The 18,241-nt window shown below is 39.9% G+C and overlaps 1 pseudogene; it reads left to right on the top strand.

Annotated features, from left to right (window-relative positions):
• The first annotated feature begins 4,095 nt into the window (after positions 1-4,095).
• LOC101030604 (heterogeneous nuclear ribonucleoprotein C-like) lies at positions 4,096-4,973 on the top strand (annotated as a pseudogene).
• The last annotated feature ends 13,268 nt before the right edge of the window (positions 4,974-18,241 follow it).

Below are 18,241 nucleotides of genomic sequence, written 5' to 3'. Positions count from 1 at the left end.
GTTACCATTCCTTCTGAAATTATTCCAAGCAATAGAAAAAGAGGGACTCCTCCCTAACTCATTTTATGTAGCCAGCATCATTCTGATACCAAAACCTGGCAGAGACACAAGAAAAATTTTAGGCCAGTGTTCCTGATGAACACTGATACAAAAATCCCCAGTAAAATACTGGAAACCGAATCCAGCAGCACATCAAAAATCTTATCCACCATGATCAGGTCAGCTTCATCCCTGGGATGCAAGGCTGGTTCAACATATGCAAATCAATAAATGTAATCCATCACATTAACAGAACCAATGACAAAAACCACATTACTAGCTCAATAGATGCAGAAAAGGCCTTTGGTAAAATTCAACACCCCTTCATGCTAAAAGCTCTCAATAAACTAAGTATTGATGGAATGTATCTCAAAATAATAAGAGCAATTTATGACAAACCCACAGCCAATATCATATTGAATGAGCAAAAGCTGGAAGCATTCCCTTTGAAAACCGGCACAAGACAAGGATGTCCTCTCTCACCACTCCTACTCTACATAGTACTGGAAGTTCTGGCCAGGACAATCAGGCAAGGGAAAGAAATAAAGTGTATTCAATTAGGAAGAGAGAAAGTCAAATTATCTCTTTTTGCAGATGACATGACTGTATATTTAGAAAATTCTATCATTTCAGCCCCACATCTCCTTAATTGATAAGCAACTTCAGCAAAATCTCAGGCTACAAAATCAATGGGCAAAAATCACAAGCATTCCTATATACCAATAATAGACAAACAGAGAGCCAAATCGTGAGTGAAATCCTATTCATGATTAATACAAAGAGAATAAAATACCTAGAAATACAACTTACAAGGGATGTGAAGGACCTCTTCAAGGAGAACTACAAACCACTGCTCAAGGAAACAAGAGAGGACACAAACAAATGGAAAAACATTCCATGCTCATGGATAGGAAGAACCAATATCACGAAAATGGCTGTACTGCCCAGAGTGATGTACAGATTCGATGCTACCTCCATCAAGCTACCACTGACTTTCTTCACAGAATTGGAAAAAGCTACTTTAAATTTCATATGGAACCAAAAAAGAGCCCGTATAGCCAAGAAAATTCTAAGCGAAAAGAACAAAGCTGGAGGCAACACGATAGGGAATCTGGTTTGTTAGTCTTTTTAATTTGTCTTCTGTTTGCTTAGATGTTTGTCTATTTTGAAACAAATCAATTGGAAATTGCATGCCCACTAGGAAGGAGAGTATCTCTTTGATATCTGGAATGGTGAGGGTTTTTTTAATTTGCTTTTTGTTTTTAAATTTCTGTGTCTCTTGTATTACTTGACCTGTGGCTAAAATTGTAGAATTGAAGCTATAAGCTCTCTGTCTGTAATTTGGAAAAGCATTTACCTCTCAATGTGTGTGTATATTTTTCTATTTCTGGAGGGTGTAAATAAATAAGATTATAAAGTCTTTTAAATTGAAGGATATTTGTTCTGATTGGTTAATTGAATAAATAAATGCCTATATAAAATCCCTAAAGCATAAGCTAATTAAATTTCTAATACTTTAATGTGCTATAAAAATGTGCTAAAATTGGTTTTTCCTGAAACTAACTCAGAAACCTTTTAAAAGTCCAAATTCACATAACTAAAGCAAATATTTGGCAAATGACTAGTTTACCAATGTGAGTTTAATAAAAACAGCTTTGTCTTTTCTGATTTATCACTATTATGTGTAATACAAGCTAACAGCTTATTTTACCTGAGTATGTTTTTCTTAACATTTTTTAACAGAACAAATAAGCTAACATTATTTTAATGTAATGTTTTATGTATATTTATGTCCAGGTGAAGTGAATCCTTATTCTGACACAGTTTTTTTTCCCCCTCTTTTTGCAGATGACATGACTGTATATTTAGAAAATCCTATCATTTCAGCCCCACATCTCCTTCTGAGATTCTTCTCTGAAGCTATGCCATCACCTGACACACTTATTTCAATAGTAGTTGTGTTCTATAGTTATGTCATGTTGAAGATAATTTCCAAGATCTCTATCAATTTAAACCTTAAATTGATATTAAATTAATATGTAATCAATAGATATCTAGTTGCTTTCTAAGTAGGATAAAACACTGACACATATTATTAATAATTTTGCTTATTTTTTTATATTAGAGAAACTATAACAATAGGTCATGTTAATAAACGTGCTCATTTTTGCCACACCAGGTTGCATGTGACTACAAAATGTTATGTTATGAATTTTGTTAATCTGCTTAAATGCTTTGAGATGACAGAAATATGTTCATTATCCACTTTCTTGTCTTTTCTGTGAAATAGAAGTTAATTACTTCAGTTAAAAGTTATAATTAATATGAGTGGTTACAACTGCACCTGGGAAAAATAGTGACAGAAAAATGCAACTGAGAATATGGTTTTATTTTTTCATAAGCAGCAGTTCTTGGAATTTTTGTTCTTCAGATTACTTCACACATGCTTAGGACCTCAAAGAGCTTTTGTATATGTGATCACAACTATTTGTATTTACTATATTAAAAATCAAAACTGAGAAATATTTAAAATACTCATTTATTCATTTATTTAAAGATGGCAATGATGACTTATAGCATGTGATCATAAATAAGAGCTTCAGATTATTATAAAATTAGTTTTAAACTTGTGGACCCCTCACATCTGCAGTACAATAAAAGTGTCACCAGAGTATGAAAGAGCATAATAAAGGTTAAAATTTGAAAGTGAAAGCTTAATGTTTGAGCTACTAAATGTGTTAAAACTTTTGCAAAATCCACTCAATCTTGATGTACTTGGTTTCTTGATTTACTGATTGTCTTTACCTACAATGTGAATGGTTATTCTTTCTATGGTAACCAACCTTCCTGATCTGCCTGGAACCACAGGGTTTCCTGGATATAAAACTTTCAGCACTAAAACCAAAACAGTCCTAGAGAAACCAGAATAGTTGGTTGCCCTATTTACTTTCTGTGTAATCTGCCTAGAAAGCAAAGATTCTGTGACTCACTTGAATAACTGTGCATTCTGTATGTTAACTTTATGCTCTTATCTATGAAAAAGTAGAAAAAGGAAAAGAAGAAAACAAGAAGAGGCCAAGGAGGAACAGATGCAGGGGAGGAGAAGAAGGAGGAAGGGGAAGAGGAAAAAATTAAGGAAAAATGTCCCTTATTTATGAAAGTAAGCTTTTTCTTTGATGTAGGGTTCTTTACAACCATGTTACCTTGTATATTTTTAAATGTTTTATTGTCACTTTAATAGGAAACCAAGTACTGTTTCTCGGGAACTCATGAACCTATCTTAAGTGTCCAAGTCTTTGGCAGCCTTTTTGATTTTTGCCTTCTGAAAATCAGATCTGAAATACAGAAGAAAATAAAACAAAACTTGCATGACATCTTTTATACCTACAACAGTTTTTGAGATTTCCCAGAGGGTCCCTAGAAAATCACACGGATTTGTTATTTTACCTTATAAAAAGAGATACTGAAAATGATTACCTTTTGTAGATTCCATGGAAGAGTTGTCACATCAGAAGAGCTGTCCTGTGTTTCCTACATTAAATTTGCACAGGTCAGATGCTATTAACACAAATATTTTAGAAACTCTATGCCTTATGAGGTATTCATCAATGTTTTACTTTCTGTATATGTTTCAATTTTAAGGAAAATACTGATCAAAAGTCTTATAAAATAGTTCTGTTGAATTTTCCTATGTTTATCTGAGTCTGAGTAGTGTTTTACCTGATGATATTGAGCAACAGTATATTTCAATTGTTTAAAATGTTAATTGGCCACAGCCTTTTCTCATTTTTTAAAAAAAGCTTGAATCGAATAATTTTTAGGCTAGTGGGTTCTCAGTGCACATCAGATATACTCAGAGAGTTTTATAGAAATAGAGAAGTCTGCATTTTGTGAAGAGACAAAAACTGAGCGGTTGTGGCCGCATTGCCGACCTCCAGCAGCAGTCGGCTTCTCCACCTAGAACCCGGGAGGGAGTAGGAGGAGACTCAGAATCCAATCTCTTCTCCCTCCTGGCTCCTGTTTTCGGCTTTATGAGAAACCTTCTAATCAAACACAATGGCCAGCAACCTTACCAACAAGACAGATCCTCGCTCCATGAACTCCCGGGTGTTCACTGGGAATCTCAGCACTCTGGTGACCTAGAAATCTGACGTGGAGGCAATCTTTTCGAAGTATGGCAAAATTGTGGGCTGCTCTGTTCATAAGGGCTTTGCCCTCGTTCAATATGTTAATGAGAGAAATGTCCCAGGTGCTGTAGAGGGCGAGGATGGCAGGAAGATTGCGGCCAGGTTTTAGATATTAAAACCTGGCTGCAGAGTCAAAAGTGAACCGATGAAAAGCAGGTGTGAAACGATCTGCAACAGAGACGTACCGGTCAGTAACAGAACACCCTTCTCCGCCCCCTCTACTCAGTTCTTCCTTTGACTTGGACGATGACTTTCAATGGGATTATTATGATAGGATGTGTAGTTACCCAGCACGTGTACCTCGTCCTCCCCTCCTCCTACTGCTCGGGCGTAATGCCTTTGAAACACCAGCAAGTATCAGGAAACACCTCGTGAAGGGGCAAAAGTGTCTTCGATTCTAAGAGTGGACAGCGGGGATCTTCTGAGTCTGGAAAGTTGAAAGGAGTTGACCTTCAGGTCATTAAGAAGGAATTGACCCAGATAAAACAAAAAGTGGATTATCTCCTGGAAAACCTGGAAAAAAATTGGAAAGGAATAGAGCAAATAAGCAGTAGAGATGAAGAATGGTAAATCAGAAGAGCAGAGCAGCAGCTCCGTGAAGAAAGATGAGGCTAATGTGAAGATGGAGTCTGAGGGGGTGCAGATGACTCTGCTGAGGAGGGGGGCCTACTGGATAATGATGATAAACTTTCTAACATTCCAAAAGTAATAGCAAAGAGTTTTCCGACATTTCTAATAGAAAATTAAGGATTTCTGTTCAATGAAGAACACTACTGACAAGGCTAATTTGTAACAATGAGAGAAAACAGTTGCAATATGCCAAACCAACAATTGAATATTAATAATATCTAGTAGAAGCACAGAAGGTAAAACTCAAAATTCTAACAAATATATATACAATTTTATGATATTGAGTCTCATATATAGATTTGTATAACCACCACTATAATTATGACACAGAAATGTTCTGTCCCCACCAAAGAATGCTGATGTGCTGTCCCTTTACTGCCCCTTATAGTCATATCCTTCCTTTACTACCCTAACCCCTGGCAACTCCTGATGTGTTCTTCATCTATAATTTTATAATGTCATTTAGATAATGTCATAGAAATGGAATTATATAGCACATATCTTTTGAGATTGGCTTTTTTCACTTTTCCTTATGCCCTAAGATCCATCCAAATTCTTGTTAAGAATCAATAGTTTGTTCCTTTTTATCACTGAGTAATATTCCACTGATGGATGTAACACATTTTTTTTTTAAACCTTTTGCCTATTGGAGGGCATTTGGATTGAGTTTAGTTTTTGGCTGTCACAAATAAAATGGCTATCAATATTCATGCACAGGTTTTTGTGTGAACATAACATTTTATTTCTCTGGGGAAAGTATCCAGGAGTGTGATAGCTGAATTGTATGGTAAGTGTAGGTTTAATTTTTTTGAGTAACTGATGACTCATTTCTAGAGTTGTGCTTCTATTTTATATTTTCACCAGCAATGTATGAGTAATCTATTACCACTGCATCTTTGCTAGCATTTAGTATTTTTTTAGAAAACCTCACTAAAATAATTATTTTCTTCTTTGTAACTTTATTTACATGATCACATTTTTAATAATGAACATGTATGTTTTCATTTTCATTTTCCATGGTTTTGCATTTACTGATTTATTTAAATTTTAGTTTCAGGGGTAAATGTGCAGGTTTGTTACATGGATGTATAATGTGATGCTGAGTTTGGGCTTCTATTGATCCCATCACCCAAATAGTGAACATAGTTCCAAGAGGAGCTTTTCAACACTAGTCTCTCTCCCTTTCTCCCCACTTCTGGAGTCCTCATTGTTTATCGTTTTCATTTTTGTGTCTATGTGTAACCAATGCTTACCTCCTACTTATAAGTGAAAACATGCAGTATTTGGTTTTTTGATTCTGCATTAATTCACTTAGGACAATGGCCTCTAGCTGCATCCATGCTGCTGCAGAGGACATTATTTCATTCCTCTCTATTGGCTGCATAGTATTTCATGGCATATATGTATCACATTTCCTTTAACCAGTCCACCAGTCCACATTTCCTTTAACTAGTCCCACCATTGATGGGCATCTAGGTTGATTCCATGTCTTTGCTATTGTGAACAGTGCTACAGTAAACATAAAAGTGCTGGTGTCTTTTTAGCAGAATGCCTTAGATGCCTTATCAGCAGGTGCCATAGATGAAGTCAAGAAAGTTATCAAGGAAATGTCCTTTCTCACATAAACACCATGCCCTGATGGTTTCAAAGGCAATTTTTCATTAAATCTTCAAAGGACAAATAATACCATTGCACATTTTTCCTTTCAAGGCTTCGTTGTGTGTATGTGTGTGTATGTGTGTGTATGAATAACTTTATTCTTTTTGTCTTTGTTCTTTCATTCTCTCTGCTTTAGTGTTAGCATATTTTTACAAGATGTGCAAGCAGAATAATTTATTTTCTTTTGGGCATATACCCAGAATGGGATTTCTGGGTCAGATAGTAATTCCAATTTTAGTTCTTGGAGACATCTCCAAACTGCTTTCCACAGGGTCTAAATTAGTTTACACCAACTGTGTAGTGTTTTCTTTTCTCCACAACCTTACCAACATCTGTTATTTTTTGACTTTTTAATAATATCTATTATGACTGGTGTGGGATGGTGTCTCATTGTGGTTTTAACTTGTGTCTCTGATGATTAGTGTAGTTGAGCATTTTTTCATATGTTTGTTGGCTACTTGTATGTCTTCTTTTGAGAAGTATCTGTTCTATCCTTTGCCTACTTTTTAATGGGATTATTTGATTTTTTTCTTATTGATTTGTTCAAGTTTTCTATAGATTCTTTGTCAGATGCATAGTTTGCAAATATTTTTTCCCATTCTATAGGTTGCATGTTTACTCTTTTGACTGTTTTGCTGTGCAGAAGCTCTTTAGTTTAATTAGGTCCCAATTGTCAATTTTTGTTTTTGTTGGATTTGTTTTTGAAAATTTAGTTATAAATTCTTTGCCTGGGCCAATGTCCAGAGTGTATTTCTATGTTTTATTCTCATATTTTTTTATAGTTTGAGGGCTTACATTTAAATATTTAATCCATCTTGTGTTAATTTTTGTATATGGTCAGAGATAATGGATCCAGTTCATTCTTCCACACGTGGTTAGCCAGTTTTCCCAGCACCCTTGATTGAATAGTGTATCCTTTCCCCATTGTTTATTTTTGCTGACTTTGTCAAAGATCAGTTGGTTGTAGGTGTGTAGCTTCATTTCAGGGTTCTGTATTCTGTTCCATTGGTTTATATGTCTATTTTTGCACTAGTACCAGCTAGCAGTTAGTATTAGCAGTATTTTTAATTTTAGCCATTATAACAAGTATTTTTAGCGGCATGTCACTGTGGTTTTAATGTGCATTTTCTTAATGTCTAATGGTGGTAAATATCTTTTAATGTGTTTATTTACTATCTTTGTTTCTTCACTGGTGGAATGTCCACTTAAATCTTTTGCCTATTTTCTTATGGAATTTTTTTGCTTTTTTCAAAAAACTGGAGAGTTTAGAGAGTTTCATATTGTTTTAGATATGAGTCCTTTGTCAAATATGTAATTTGCAAATATTTTTCCCATGTAATTTTAATATTATCAACAATGTCTAACCATTTTGCCATTTAAGTTTGGATTTACAGTTTAATTCAAAGGTTTTTAAGGGAGTAAATAGAACACAAAAAGAATAAAATTTATTAACAACATAATGTTAGCCGGAGGTGTTATCTAGGGCTAAGGGAAAGGCATCTTGCTTAGGCAGGGCTTTTAGCAGTCTCGAAGAATAGATAGGGCTTGGGGGAAAAAAATCTGTGGCTGATTACAGCAACCTTGCAGGTTTATTAATCAGGGGCTATAAAATAATGAGAGTCCGAAAGTGCAAAATAGCAGAGACTTTCTGAAGACATCTCCAAGCATTATCTTCATACCCCAGATTAGGTGATACAATCAATGCCCACCTCACCTGAAGAATAGCACCCTCTCAGATGTGGCCTCTTCTGTGGGCCAAAGGTCCCCACCTGTGGCTGCGTGGCAGGAAGATTTCTTAACATGGTCTGGAGGTCTTCATAGAAGGGCCATAAATGTAAGCATGGTCAAGGTTGGGCTGATAATCACAGTGTGTGAAGTTCAGGCTATTAATTAACTTATTACACAGTTTTGTACAAAGTAACTTAGAGAACTCAGGGAGCAGCAGAGAGGGAGAGCTGAACAGTGTGAGACTAGGTCCTACCTGGCTAGAGAAAGTCTAATGGGGGCCCTGTGGTCATCAAATGGATCAATAAGAAAGAATTCCTGGACATGCAACCTGACTTGGCCCCTGTCTGCCAAGGTCTCAGCAGAACTAAACCAACTGAAATTGAGTAAACTTAATTAGAAAAGAGTGACTCAAAGAGGGTTTCTTGGAGGAAGGACTTTTTGAGCAAGTTCCTAAGGATTGCTAGAAAGGGAAGGATCAGGCATTTTTCAGGAGAAAATGGGAAGGAAAATAATGTGCAGGAGCCATCACATTCACTTCAGGAGACAAGCCTGGCTCAAACAGAAAGGGAGTGTTCAGGTCTTCAGAAAAGAGACTTAAGGGGGCTTTAAACACCAAAATGAGCAGGACAGATGCTATATGACAGGAATTAAGGTGCTACTCCAGGCACTGGAAGTTCCTGGAAACTCTCTCCCCTGACACTTGTCACAGTGTCTGAGACATCACAGAGGGTCTAAAAGCACTTTTTTTTGGATTAAAGCCTTACTCCCTTCAGGTTCTTCTTTTAGAAGCAAAAAGATATTTCTACCCTCTAATGCCCTTACACAATGGACCAGCCTACAGTTCTACACCTGGGGTTGCATATCTGTGTTTTCTAGAAATTTCCCCTCTTATCTTTGCAAATACTTAGTCCCTGTGCAGGGGGTCTTTCTAGATTCCTGCAACTAACCCTGCCCTCTAGATGCCAGCAAGCTCTTGAAGCACTGGCCCTCTGGGTACTCATTTGGTCCCTTGGCCTGATGTGAGGTTTCCTGAGTGAATGCCAGTCATGATTTCAGCACTGAGCCGGTGGTCAACACACGTTTACGGAGGAATGAAAGACTTCAGAGACATCTCAATCCCCCAAGGCTGTTTTGTAATTGTTATCTGATATTGCTCCCGTTTATTTATTTTATTTCATGGGGATTATTTCTATTGTAGTTGTTCTTGTTCTTGTTTGTTTTGGTGTTTTTGTTTTGTGGCTTACAACAAGAGAAATTTATTCTCTCCTTTCAGGAGGCCAGAAGTTAAATAAAATCCAGACGTTGGCAGGGGTGATTCCTTCTGCAGGTTCAAGGGGAGAATCTGTTCAATGACCCTCTCCTGTCTTCTACTGGCTGCCAGCAATCATTGGCATTCTTTGTTTTGTAAACACATCACTCCAATTTTTGCCTTGATTTTCACATCACCTTGTTCTGTGTGTGTCTCTCTCTATGTCTTATAAGGAGACTATCATTGGATTTAGGGCCCACCGTAATCCAGTATGATCTCATCTCAATCTCTACCTGAATCTCATCTCCACTGAGTTAATTAAGTAATTAAGTTGACAGGAGAACCCCTATCTTATTCTGTCCTTCAGTTCCGGGACTCTTCAGGATTCAGAACAAGTTGAGGTTTGTTAGCTCTTTCCCCCACCTGCTAGCGTGTCCCCTTTTTGCAGCTTCTTGGCACCCAGACTATGCAATGTGGCCTCATGAGAAAGGAAGAGTCTTTGGCATCACAAAGACCCAGGTGCCAGTCCCAGTGCTGCCTCTTAGTTCTGCCTATAGAACCCTGTAGAGTGGAAGAAAGTCTTGCTGTGAGCTGGAATGGCAGACACATGGGGTTCAGAGGACAGGGCACAGCAGTCCTTCCTTGTTCCAGAGGCCAACCTGATTGTGCATTGAGTTTCTTTATTAGTTATCAATTTCTGTGTAACAAATGACCCCAAGACTTAGTAGTTTGAAATAACACAAGTATTTATCATTTCACAGTCCTCTGGGTCCAGAATTTAAGAGTAGCTTAGCTGGCCTGGAGATCTTCTCTCAACATGGCTCACAGGTGATGGGTGAGAAGTTTCAGTTGCTGTCCGCATGTGCCTTTCCACAGGGCTGCTCGAGTGTCCTCATGACCTAGTGGCTGGCTTCCTTCAGATCAAGTGGTCCAGAAGAGAGAGCAAAGAGAAAACTATATCTTTTGTGACCTAGCCTTGGAACTCACACACCATTACTTCTGCTGCCAGTCCACATTCAAGTGGAAGGAAATTAGTTTGCACCTTTTAAAGAAGTTGTGTCAAAGAATTTGCTAAAGTATTTTGAAACCACCTCAGCAACCTTCTCCACTAGGTCTCCATCCTCCTTCTCCATTCTCTTCATCTACTTAGTCTTATTCCTGCTCTGCTCCCCTCACCTCCCAGCTCCCATCCCCAGGGTCCAGGATCTGTTAGAGTGGTGTGTTTGTGGTTCTGGGGCAGTGGGTGCCAGATTAGATCTTAGAAGTCTTAGGCAGCACTGGAGGGGTCCTTAGGTCCTTCTAGTTTTAAAACTTAAGTGTAGGCAGGCATGGTGGCTCACACCTGTAACCCCAGCACCTTGGGAGGCCGAGGTGGGTGGATCACCTGAGGTCAAGAGTTTGAGACCAGCCTGATCAACATGGTGAAACCCCATTTCTACTTAAAAAAAAAATTAGCTGGGCATGGTGGCATATGCCTGTAATCTCAGCTACTTGGGAAGCTGAGGCAGGAGAATCGCTTGAACCCAGGAGACAGAGGTTGCAGTGAGCTGAGATCATGCCATTGCACTCCAGCCTGGGCAACAAGAATGAAACTCTGTCTCAAAAAAACAAAACAAAACAAAAACAAAAAACAAACTTAAGTGTCTACAGGAAAACTCTGGTTAACATTGAAACCGTCTCTTGCTGTATAACCTTAATGCTCACAAAAATCTCTTATTCTGTAGTTCAAATAAAAGATGAATCAGGAAAGAAGAAAAGGGGTCAGAAAGAATACCTTCTTTTGACATATATAAGTGCATACTTTTAACCAATTTTACTAACTTATCAGAGATTCAATTTATTTATCAAGAATATGGGGATAGTAATATTTGTCTCACAAGACTATTATGTTAGGACTGTTTTAGTTGCAAATAATAGAACCCCAACTCTTGCTAGTCAAGTACTGGCGTTGCTTATTGACTTGCAAATAAAAAGTACAGGGTTAGGACTGACTTCAGGAAGGACTGGCTCCTGCGGCTTAAATAAGGAAGCACCTCTTCATCTCTTGCCCCCTGCTATCCTCCATGTAGGCTTCAGGAACAGAGGTGCAGCAAGCAAACTGGCAGTGGTCCATTACACTCATGGTGAAGACTGAAGGGCATAAAGGAAATAAACTGCCCGGAACTTTGGATGGGATTTTTTTTTTTTTCTGAATTCTTCTCCTTTCCCGTCTCTCTCTCTCCATGGAATTGTTTAAGTCATTGGGATTCTCCCTTAGCATTGCTGCATGCAAACACCCCTCCTCTCCATTCCACTGCTTGCTATGGCCTTCTACTGCCACTCCTGGACTACTGGAGCATCTGAATCTGAATCTGGCTCTGGATGATCCATCATTCCCACACAGCTCTGAATGGCACCTTGGCTACAGAGGTCCATAGGGATGGTTTATGCCAGAGGAAGCTGGCTGCAGGTGGGCGGTAGAGCAAAGCTAGCTGAGATGGAGTGGAGATGTATGGTAGCCATGGTGCTGGCACCACAGATGCTGGAAACCAGAGCATCTGTGAGCCGAGGGAGACCAGATGGCCAGAGTGCACTGCAGCTTCTCGGCTTCCACACACAAGCAGCTTCACCCTCTATCTTCCCTCCCAGGAGCAGGGATTGCTTTCCGTGCTTTGATCTACAGTGGAAAGTGCCTGGCTAACCCAGCCAACCAGCTCTGCAAGGGGATTCACAGTGAAGCCAGATGGAGTTTGATTTTGTTTAGGCTTATTTATTTATTTTAAATGTTATTTATTTGAATTTGCTTTTAAAAAAGTTTTAAATCGTGAAATATTTCAGACATCTATATAAGCAGCCAAGATAGTTGAATGAATTCCATATACCCATCACTCAGCTTCAAAATCTATCAACTCGTGGCAAGTGTCATCTCAGCGCCGTTCCTATTATTCTTCTCCTCTATTATCTCGAAACAAACCCCAGACATTATGCTCTTTTACCCAGCAGTATTTCAGCATGTATTTCTAAAAGATGAGCACTTTTAACATACACGACCATGATGCCATTGTCATACCTAAAAATTTAGCAGTACAGTATTTTCGGTAATATCAAATATCCAATCAGTTTACAAATGTCCCTAATTATCTTTTTTCTGTTTATTTCATTTTTACAGTTTATTTGTTAGAATTAGCCTTCAAATACAGGCCATATAGTACAATGGATTAATATGTCTCCTGAGTCTTTTAGTCTGTAGGTTCCTTCTTGGTTTCTTTTTTGTTCCTTGCATTTCTTTTTTTTCCATGAAGAAACCAAGCTATTTGTTCTATAGGATTTTTCTCAGTCTACATTTTACTGAATGCACCCCTATCATGTCCGTTAATTTGTCCCTCTATTCCTGCAGTTTCTGTAAATTTGTAGCTAGATCCAAAGACTTGATCAGGTTCAGAGTTGACCTCTTGGCAGACCAGGTCACAGGTGGCATAGGAGGCAAAAGCACCTCCTGGTTGCCTCTCTGTTTCGTGACATCACTGCCTTGATTTATTAATTCATCAGGAGGTATTAACTTTTCTTAATTATAAAAAGGATATGTTCACATTTTGAAATGACTTAAATCATATAACATGATATAAAATGAAAAGTGAAAGTCAAGTGTCGTGCTTTTCCTCCTGGCCCTCTATGTGCTACTCTTCAGAGCTAACCATGTTTATAAGTGATCACGGGTTTGTAATAATTTAAAAATCTGGACCAGGTTCCATGTCTTATGTCTGTAATCCCAGCACTTTGGGAGGCCAAGGAGGGCAGATCAAGAGGCCAGGAGTTCAAGACCGACCTGGCCAATATGGTAAAACCCCGTCTCTACTAAAAATACAAAAATTAGCCGGGTGTGGTGGCAGGTGCCTCTAGTGCCAGCTACTTCAGGGCTTGAGGCAGGAGAGTCACTTGAACCCGGGAGGCAGAGGTTGCAGTGAGCTGAGATTGTGCCACTGCACTCCAGCCTGGGTGACAGAGCAAGACTCAATCTCAAAAAAAAAGAAAAGAAAAGAAAAGAAAAGAAAAATTGATATGATTACTTCAGGAAGGTAAGAGGGTATGCATGGCAGAGATATGCTAAATGTAGCCTCCCCACCCCATAAACTCACATAATTATGTATAAAACAACTCTGTTACATGTATAAGACTCATACAATAACAAGTATAAGGATATATTATATTTATATATACATTATAGAAAACAATAGCAATATGAGACAACCATCTTGGGAAATCTCAAGAGGTATGTGATAATTACCAAATGAGTGGTTGTTTTAGAAAATATTCTTACAGTTTAAAGTAACAAAATTTTGCTGGCTTAAGGCTGAAAGAGAAATGCGATATGCCAGGAATAAGTCTAAGTGTCTTCTAGTGGGAAGTATCACTTGGCCTGACAAAGGATTATTGTGTCCACAATCTAAAAAGCCACCAGGAACATGGCAGCTGCCACTCCAGGCGTCTGTCTGCATATTTGCTTTATTTTTCTCTCTGCAGAGCAGACTTCTCTTCCTTTGTATACACAGATCAACAGAACACTCCTTTCCCCTCCTGCCCACCAAAACTCAGGCTCTGAATCCTCAATTTGAGCAACAGCAGAGGCTCACCAGCATCTCTGAATCCTGTTTCTAGATTTCCAGGGGAGATCTGCTTGGCTCTCATGAGTCAGGCGTCCATCTAACCTGGTCTGGTCAGCTCTGACTGTGAGCCAGGCTGGAAAGAACAGACGTGCAGCACCTTCCTCTCCTGCCCGGCACCGTAGATCTGAGGGGCTGATCTCAGGGAAGAGGAGAGAGCTATGAGATGGGCAGATACCCACCAAAAGGTGTGGCAGTCAGTGTGCTTTATTGCGAACAGAATCCACTCTAGCTCAAGTGAAAAAGGAATTACAGAATTTTAGGTATTCCACAAATCTCTAGGATCAAGCCTAAAGACTATGCATCAGGGAGCAACACACAATCTACACTGCAGTACTACTGAGTGTCCACTGCCAGTGTAGATAATGTCCATGACCCTGGACAGCAGGAACCAGAAGCTGCACCGCTGGTGCCGGCCCAAAGCCATTCCTCTGCTGCCACCATTTCCAAAGGATCAGATCCACGTAATCCACCTTCCTCACACGGCTCTCTTTCCAAACCTCTTTACTGGGACACCTCTAGTTAAGGGAACATCAGCCTTACGTCTGGAATGTGGTTTACAAAATCAGCTGAAAAAGTGAGTTCATCCTGCTATTAATAACTGGAAGAGGTGGAGCTCCTAACTGGATGGAAGGAACTTCCCTAAACACGGAAGAGTTTTTCATGGCAGTGGGCAGTCACAAACAGGCCCAATGCCTACAAGGAGTGTCTAAGATGGTAAGACTGAGTTAAATGTTAGGAGCTCAAGCAGGGCCTCCAATGGGGAACACAGTGTTGGGGGGCGGAACTATTTGGCCCAGACATCACATTCATGAAAGACTTTGCAAGCTTTGATAGTATCTCCAAATGAAATGACACACAACGCATGAAGAGAGACAGCGATGGGACAGAATGAAGTTGTTCTCTGCCTTTAAACTGTGCATGGTGATTGAACCAGACTGCCTCAGATCTACTATGAATAAATTTTATAAGCCCCATGCTTGGAACTAGCACCACCTGATTACGTAACATTGTATTTAATTTGTTATATGTAATCACTTAAAATAATCTTCAACTTTTGTAATTCTGAGCTAGTATTTCTTTATTGGGAGCACCTGTTTCAGAAAGTAGAAGTGGCCAGGATCACCTTTGAGAGGCTCAGATCTCAAAGAAGGGGAATCTTGTGGGCCGTTTGTGGTTGGGGAGAGGAGGACCCCAACTTGTCTCTGAAGGACTGGGAGGGTTTATTTTGATAATTGGAGGGGGGGATAGGAAATGTCATCATTCTTAAGTGTCTCTTTCAGAGTGAATCAAATATGTTATCTATTTAAACAAAGAAACAACCATCCCTATCCTTGTCCCAATTTTCTTGGAGAGGAAAGCCCATTTCTCTGAGGTGGATGATTAGCAAGTCTCTGCTACTTAAGTTGACTCAGTCCTGCAGGCGCTGACTCAGCTGCAGAGTGGGATTGACTCAGCAGGTGTTGACTCAGCTCAGAGTGGGATGTGGGGCCAGGCTGAGGAGGAGGAGAAGCCCCTGGGGACTCAGGGTTGAGAGAGACCCAGATCTGCAGGCGGTGGGGGGGAGGGGGGGAGGTGGCATGGGAAATTGCTGCTGGCAGTGTTGGCATGGATAGAGGGAACATATACGAACGTTACACAGGGTGTAATTGCAGTGTTGAGTTGTCCAATTTGCTCCTGAAAGGAACAATAGTCATGCCCTAGTGAATTGAGATAGAAGTTCTACATTAGGGTTTCCAGAGAGGACACTGGGATTCAATTTGTCATGTTTTTCTTGTGGAAAGGTTTTGGAGGTTGCCCAGAGAATATTTTCGGGGCCTTGGGAGTTTAGGGTCCGAAGTCTGTCCTCCCACCAGCTCTGTAATTTCGGGTCACTGTGTCTGTGCATCAGAAGCTCCAGTGTCCCAACTAGTATCTTGTGTGTGTATAGAGAGGCGTGGTAGAGAACCTGCAATCGGGTTTTCATCCCCAGGAGATCAAAAAGGCCTCGTTCTAGCCTATCTCTTTGCTGCTGAAATGGTGTCTTGAAACTTCCTGTCCTAGACAGGCTACCCCCAAATTTCCCTCCCCAAGTTCTGTTAAATGCTTCCCTGGCTCTCCCTCGGTTTCAGTTTCTATCCATGCCTTGTGGGCAAAAAGTCATGTGGATTCCACCCATGAGGTGCCTCTCAGTCCCTTAAAATAAAACCCACCTGTAAATTGACATGCCAGACACTGTTCAAATCTCTTTGCAAATAAAATACATCTACTCTAAGTTGCTTACATGTATTAGATTCTTTTAATCCTCACAAAACATCTATGAGGAGTAGTTAGCTTCAATTTACAGATGAATAAACTGAGGCACAGAGAGTTTGCACTACTTGCCTTAACTTCACAGAACTAGGAAGTGGTAGAGCTGGGATTTGAACCCAGGCCCTGTGCCTCCAGAGCGTGGACACTCAAGCACTTCACCCTTTGCCTTTGCTCATTAAGAGCTTGTTACTGCACTGGGCTCAGCTTCAGTGCCTCCTGCCAGAGTTACTTCACATGATAGTCCTATTTTTTTAAAGCTTGAAGTTACGTACTATACATATATTAATAAAGATTCAGAGGCTGGGCACGGTGGCTCCCACCTGCAATCGCAGCACTTTAGGAGGCTGAGACAGGCAGGTTACTTAAGGCCAGGAATTTGAGACCAGCCTGGCTAGCATGGCAAAACCCTGAGTCTACCAAAAAAAAAAAAAAATGCAAAAATTAGATGGGTGTGGTGGTGGGTACCTGTAATCACAGCTACTCGAGAGGCTGAGGCAGGAAAATCGCTTGAACCTGGGAGGTGGAGGTTGCAGTGAGCCAAGATCACCACTGCACTCCATCCTGGGTGGCAGAGTGAGACTCAGTCTCAAAATAAATAAATAAAAAATGGAGACTCCTAGTATGTTTTGAAATATTGTAAATTTCAGTTCAAAAATGTCAAAAATCCTGTACTTTTCAAGGTGGCAGGCCCAGGGGGTTGTCAGGTGTGGTTAACTCCACTTCCACAGCCTAGAGGTACCAGATGAGCTGATAGATACAAAATCTCCATCCTTTGTCAGTCCTCAGGGGCATCACAGTATTGTTGCCATGCTTTGAAAAGTCACAGAGTGATTTCTTTATTAATGCCCAGTTATGTTATCAGGTGCTGTTAGAATTGAAAATCTTTTTTTATATCCTATAACAATGGCATCCAAGTGCTGGTTAAGTGGTGGTACTTGGAGTCGTGTTCCGAAAATGGAGTGAACATCAGTAGCTTTCAACCAGAGGTGAGCGGTGCTAGCATGCCACCGAGAAGCCTGAACAACCCCCGTGATGCATGCTGCTGCCAACTTAGGAGCGAGCCCTCTGTAAACTTTGGATAGTGCTGAGAAAATGAAAAGCAACATTAAAGCCAAAAGCCTGTTTCTGTGGTTATAGATTTATGTAAAATAGAAAACATTCCTCTTATTTTACATGTATTTCTTCGGGAACATTAATCTCATATGAAGTGAAATTCCTGTGCTGACTGATATTCCTAACTGCCTTACTGGTATTCTTCATTTTTTTTTCTTGCAGCTGAGAGAATGGCTGGCAGATTAATTCTGCTCAGAGGATGATCACGTCCCTCACCTGCTCAAAAACCTCCCGTGGCTCCCCACTGCCCGCTGAGATGAGTCCCAGTATTCTCTGTAAGTGATGAAGTTGGGACTTTTACTCAGCTGATCTGACTCCTAACTCTTGTCAAGGAGCAGGGCATAGCCCAGGCGGATTGTCAGGTGCACCAAGGGGATCCTCCGTCTGTCCTTTTCCAATTGTTTTCCCTATCCATGATCTCTCACATCCTCACTCCTCCTTCCGTTTCCTTGTGTTGCTTTATGCAAAGGTGCAGCTAGCAATCGCCTACACTTTAGCACGAACATGAGGCGGCTCTGTCTCTTTCAGGGGGAATTGCAAGTTATGATTCATCTACAACAGTGAAAAGAAAGGCTTCACACCAGCCCATAGATGGGGTGATGGTCTGGGGGTCGTGGCATTTCTCATGACATCTCTGAAATTAAATCCAATAGGTGATTACTTATGTTTAAGTAATTTTAAGCTTTGGGCTGAAAATCCTGTTC

This window comes from Saimiri boliviensis, chromosome 9, assembly GCF_048565385.1.
Source record: "Saimiri boliviensis isolate mSaiBol1 chromosome 9, mSaiBol1.pri, whole genome shotgun sequence".
In the NCBI taxonomy this organism is placed as follows: Eukaryota; Metazoa; Chordata; class Mammalia; order Primates; family Cebidae; genus Saimiri; species Saimiri boliviensis.
The sequence above is the reverse complement of the archived record's forward strand: the minus strand, read 5'-3'. Positions and strand labels throughout refer to the sequence as shown.